Raw genomic sequence first — 6,316 nt, forward strand, 5'->3', positions numbered from 1 at the left:
CCCCCACCCACCAAGAGATTCCACATCAATTCAGTGAGACTTTGCCACAGGTGAGTGGACTTCTGTAGACATGGGATGGACCTGGCTTCCAGGTGGCTGCCTCCCCTGCCCTAGTCCCCATACACGGGCTTATGTACAATGGTTTAGTTATCTCTACTCCCTGGAGCTTTTGAGTTATGGGGTTAGGGGTTCTAGTAACTAAGTAGGTTTAGTTACTAAATAGAATATTTGTGTATTTATTTTCTTATTACAAAGCATTGCCACCAAGGGCTCTGTAGCCGTCAGTCCTTGCATGCTGTTTTCTGAGTAAAGAGGCATTCCACCAGATGGATATATGTCTGTCCGTCTGTTGGTCAGTTACACAAACTTGCACCTCACTGTCAGTCCATTCAGCTCTCACACCAGCAGGCCATGGCTATAGAGACTGAAACAGCTGAAGAGTGCACACCTGTGGGAACCTGAAGAAACCTGGGGGAACCTGTGCACAAATGGGTTCCCTTGGTGGGGTCTCCCTGACTAAATCAAATAGGCTCAGAGGGAAAACAGAAAAGTCACTCCCAGGCCTCCAGCCCAGGCCCACATCCTGGCTTGAGACTAATGTTCCAGAAGTTCCCCTTTTTGCCTGTCTCAGTCATACATATTTCTGGTTCCTTCTGTCCCTCTAGGCTCCTGAGGCCGTGCCAGAGTCCTCTTAGGAATTCCAGACACCAGCTCCCAAACCCTGCACCTGCACCCTGCAGCCTCACAGCTGCAGTGGCATTGCTTTCTGAAGGCGCTTTCAAGAGGTTGAAGGTAAATGACTTCAGGCAGATGATTAGCCTAATTAAGCTTAATGCCTCCTGCAATTACCATGCTGGCTTTGAGGAGTGTCCCATTCCTCCCGTTCAGCCCGAGGGCTGAGTAGAAATCCTGATGAGGCAGGACAGGCCTCCCAGCAGGCCCAGCCCTGCCTCTGGTCACATCCCTCTGACGGCCCCTCCCTGTGTCTGGTGGGGGGGGCGGTGCGAGCCAGCTCAGAGCCCTGGGGAGCCTGACCTCCTCAAATGCAGGCTTGGTGGTGACAGCCAGCTTCCTGCCTGCCTCACTTAGAGCCCAAGGAAGGGGGTTCAGAAACAGGGCGTTTCAGCCTTGGGGGCAGGACACAGCTCCCCAGACTTACTTGTTGAAAGGAGAAGGTGCTCCTTTAGCAATGACATGGTCATGGTTCTCTGGAGTGCTGGAAGAGGCCTCACTGTCCCTACAAGGCTCTGTGACCATGATCGGGCACCTTCTGTCACCTCCACTGTGAAGTGGGAGGGAGAAGTGGAGGGGAATGAGGTCTCTAACCTCTACCAGGATCAGGCCTTGTTGGTATTTCCCCTGCCCCCTTCCCAGGCCAGTGACATGAGTACAGGGGAAAGCAGACGGTGTGGAAAATGAGCAAAGAAATAAAACAGCCTTGACTTATTGAGCCCTTGCTGGGTGCTAAGTTCTTTGACATGAATTGTCTCATTTAATCCTCACAGTAACCCTGCGTGGTGGGTTCCATTATTATGCGCTCTGTGCAGATGAGAAAACAGATTTAGCAAGCTTTGAGAAAGCTCATGTCAACCCCAGCCTGTCTGACTCCAGACTCTGTCCTTTCCATCCTTATGGATGAGGCACAGTTAGATAATTAACTGCATGAACAAGTAAATGAAAAACAAAAACCAACAAAAAGCAGTCTGTACTTTACTCAGCCCTGGGCCACCTGGGCCAGGTGCTTGATAGGCATCTCTCTGTCTCCTTAATCCTTACAGACATCCTGTCAGGCAGGTATAAATGCCCCATTTTATTAATGAGAAATTAAGTGCAAATAAATTGAGCCTTTCCTGAGCGAGTAAGTGGAGAACTGACCAGTCCTGGGGCACTGAGGGATGGGGAGGCCAGGGGTCAGAACACCTGTAGCCAATGGCTCCTTGCTCTTTTGATGGGTATTTCTTTGGCAGTTTTTGCCTCTGGTTCCCTATGAATAGTCTGTTTCAGTGGGTCCCACCCCAACCTTGTAGTTAACAGTTGAGATAACTAATGTTTGGGAAGAACCTTTTTCCTACAATTTTACAAGAGCAACTCAGAGAGCTAGAGGGACTTTGACTAGAGGGGACTTTGAGGTCTTAAATTCAGCATTGCCTCAATCACAGGAGACCAAACTAGAATATTACAGAGTCATAAAAGGTCAGGTGTCCACAGTCCACAGCAGCAGCCCAGCATGGTGGTCAAGAGCATGGTCTTTGGGGTCAGACAGCCAGGCGTGAGCTCCGGCTCTGCTACTTGCTTGCCCTGTGGTCCCTCAGTTTTCCACCTGTAAGTGGGTAATAGTAACGCTCATCTCATAGGCCTGCTGTGGGGAGTTATGTGCTTATGAAGCACTTAAAACAGTTTCTGGTGCAGAGTAAGTGCTATGTGGGTGTTCATGAAATATAAACATTGAATGTCATTGAAAAATGCTTTTAAGTAATTTTGGGTATAAACCGTGAGCTGCAAAACTGTATACATTATGCTTCTAATTTTCTTTATATGTATGCATTTATACAATTTTTAATAATGGCTATCTATGTTATGGAATTTTGGATAATTTTAATTTCTTTATAACATTCTTTATTTTCTACAAGGAGCAAGAATTACTTTATAATTTTAAAAATACAAAACAAAAACTTCTTTTTCATGCCGGCCTCCAACCCCTATTCCTGTTATGAGATTGGTTCTAAATGATGAGTACTGTATTCCTCTGAAAGGCTGGGAGGTCCTGTCTGGAAACATCCAAAGGCTTTGCATCTTCTGAGTGTGAGGATGTGGTCGGCAGGGTTTGTGCCATGCCTGTTTGACTGCCTCGTCCGCAGTGAGGATGCCTGGGGAGAACCTCTGGGTGTGGACTACCTTTTCCAGGGTCTCATTTCTCCTGGGTTGTCTCCAGCTCCTGCAGAAATGCTGCAGGTATCCATAGAAACAGTGGACACTCTTGATTTAGTTTACCTTAGGTACTCGTTTTTCAGAAATGAGAACATTTAACATCTTCTTCACTACCTCTACCACTGCCTGACTTTCTTGCTGGGAGTTTAGCCATTCTGAAACATGTATCTTTGGAAGTGGTAGTGAACTTGGAGATTGTCCTAAGTTTAGTACCATTGTAAAGTCTCTGACTGGGTGAAATATTTCTGCACTGTCTTGCATCCTGGGAAAATGTTTATTTATCACAGTACCAGACATGAGCAGAGAAATATCTATGGTGTCATAGAAATTACAAGTTTTTGGGGAGATGGACTTCTGGCTTGGAAAGGTATTGTCAAAGAGAAGCTTGCTGGTTGAAGCCAGCCTTTTACATGTTACCTATTATTTTCCAATTTAAGATTCAGCTCAAGAAATGCATATTTGAATACCGCAAATGGGCTAGATTCTTTCCTAAGCAATGCCACTACAGAGGACTAGGAGAACTATTTCAGCCCTAGGGGAAAGAAAAATAATCTGGCCTTTCAGCAAAGGTGAACTGGCTAGAAAATGCTGAGACTGGATTTGCATTGACATGAAACTAAATCAGGCCTGGGCCTGCTTCTGGACAGAGACCCAGTTATTTGGACTGGCTCCTGCTCTTCCAGGCTTACCTTTTTCTTCCACATAAAATGTCTGCATTGTCAGGGAGGTGGTCTGGGTTGTAAGGCTATCTTGACAAGATAGGGGAATATGTTAACTTGGGTCAAACTTGAAGTTAATTTGAGACCCCAGAAATGATAATAGTTGAAAAATCTGACTTTTTCAACATTTTATTTTAAATATTTGAGAAGCATTGATCTGCTGATAAATTATATCACATGTTTAATCCTCTAAGTGGACAAATAACTCCACTATCCATCTGCAGAGCACCACCAGGTCACAAGGTCACTGTACCGTATCTATGGCAGCCTCTTTTCATCCTTGCTGCAGCCCTGTAAGCCAGCAGCATTGTTGGGTCTGTTTCACAGGTGAGAAACCAAGACTGGAGAAGGTAAGTGGCTTGGCTACAGGTCCCTGTCTAATGAGTGGCAGACCCTGAACTAGCCCCCAGCTCTTTTGTCTCTGAAATACCCAGGATTCATTGTCATCTCTGGCACTGTGCTTTCTTCCAGGGCTAGTGAAACTTGTCAGCAAGAGAGATCCTTGGAAAAATAGCATCACTACTTGAGGTGTCTTTGTGTCTGTGGTCTCTGAACAAATCTCCCCAACCATAAATAAGAGGTTTTCCAGGCCCAGTGAAGCTGCTTTGAACATGTATTTGATTTACTTTTATAGTTCAGAGGAACGATAAAATGACTAAAATTACCACCATGGCAATGAATTAGAATTCCTTGCTGGCAAAACCTGTAATTCTCTTCTGTTCCCTGCGTTCTCCCCTTCTTTACCATGTGTCCTGCTTTGACTGCTCCTGGACTCATCTGACCCTCAAGAACTCTTACCCAGGGGACTTGGCCTAGGCCCCAGGACTTCTTAGTGTCCACTGAGTTAACACATTTCCTCTTCCTTCTCATGCCCCATGGCTGCCCTTCCAAAGGCGCGGCCTCTGAGAAGCACAGGTTTCTGAATTCACCGTATTTACTGGTTTGGGTTAGAAGCTTCTCCAGCCCGTTTCCTTCCTATATGTTCTTTCACTGCTGTCCTTGAATTATCAATGGCGAAAATTGCGGACATCAAAGGTTGAATTTAATGATGACCTACTTATCAAGTTCCAAATAGATCTGTAAATACAGCTGATCTCCAATCAAAGGAGACCAACTCATTTCCATGCGTGCATGCATGTGCCCATGCATACATCTATCCATGTGTGCACGCGTTCATCCTTCATCTACCTACTTACGGAATTTCAGCACCTGCTTGTGTCAGATGCTGTGTTAAGAGGTGAGATATAACAGTGAGGAAGACAGTCCTGATTCTTACCTCTAGAAGGAGAGATCCTCCCAAACTTCACTCTAGAATGAGATGTGCTTCAATCAGAAAAGTGTAGGGTGCATGTTCTGTTGGTGATTACCTTTACAAGAAGAGCATGCACACATCTCTGAGTGTATATGTTTTCCTGCTTCTATATGAAATAAGTTAAGCCCACTAGAAATTGTATTAGGGAAAAAGAGAGAAATTTCTTTAGCTCAGGATTTCTTAGCAAATAGTGATTTGTTAGTTCCTAGTGGAAGTTCATCTTGGTGACTTCAACAGGGGCCCATTTTTACTTTGGTAGGTATGTAAATCAGCACTCACCAACAGTTGAAGTAGGAGGTAGAATTGGCTTATTTATGGGGCTGAAGTCAGGAGATTTCAGTTGTAGTTCCACTTCTGCCACTAACTTCTGTGGGATCTGAGGCAAGTCTCCTTACATTATTCTGCCTCTGTGTCTTCATTCTTAACGTGGAGACTGTATTTGTTTTCATAGTTCTTAAGAATATTATACAGATGTGAACATGTGTGTGAATTTTTAAATAAATGCAAAGCAGCAGAAGAAATGTACTTGAGTGAGTCTTTTGACAAATGGTCCAAGCTCAGAGATGTGTTCACAGCTGTTAGGACCAGCACACTTGTTGCCTTAGTTAGAGTGACATACACCTGGTTTGCCCAGACAATCCTGATTCATGCCCAAACTCCTGGCAAAAGTATTAAGACTGATCCCTTTTATGGTCAAGACTGTCTTGATTTGGAGGAGAAATCATATGGTTTTCTTCCTATAGAGAACATGAACTAAGCAGAACACTAACCTCTGTCTCAGTGGCACGAGTTCTGCCATGTTTTAGGTTCATCAAATGATGGTGGTCAGAACGGGACCAGCAACAGCCTGAGATCAGTGCTTGAGTATGTGTAGCTCAAGTTAGAAGTGAGCAGCTGCTGTCCTTTTCTCTCCATAAGGGATGACTCTGCAGTTAACCTAGAGTGTCTCCAGATGAGCCAGCCAATGAGGTGGTCCCAGAAAACTGGGTCCCTTGGAGGAAGGGCAGATTTCTATGTGGGGCTGCACCTGTCTTCTCCCGCTTCCAGCCATGGCTCTACAGTTACAGTGTACATGCTGGAGCATGCAGGTCAGTGGTGCCTGGAGGTGCAGTAACTCGATGAGATTGCTGCACCGTGGCCAACACGATGAGTGATGGAAGTGGGTAGGCTGAGCAGGAAATGGAGGGTGCCTTCTTCTGTCCCCACCCTACCTCTTCTCCCAAGGCTGGCCAAGCTAGAGTGAGAGGAAATTAGTGAATTGTCCCTGGTGCCTGAGGCCCCTGACATCTGTCAAAATGTGAGAGGGATAGTGTGTATCCTTTGCTGGACTTGCTGCTTCTTGGAGTGACCTGGGACA

The sequence above is a fragment of the Theropithecus gelada genome, chromosome 6 (assembly GCF_003255815.1).
Source record: "Theropithecus gelada isolate Dixy chromosome 6, Tgel_1.0, whole genome shotgun sequence".
Classification (NCBI taxonomy): domain Eukaryota; kingdom Metazoa; phylum Chordata; class Mammalia; order Primates; family Cercopithecidae; genus Theropithecus; species Theropithecus gelada.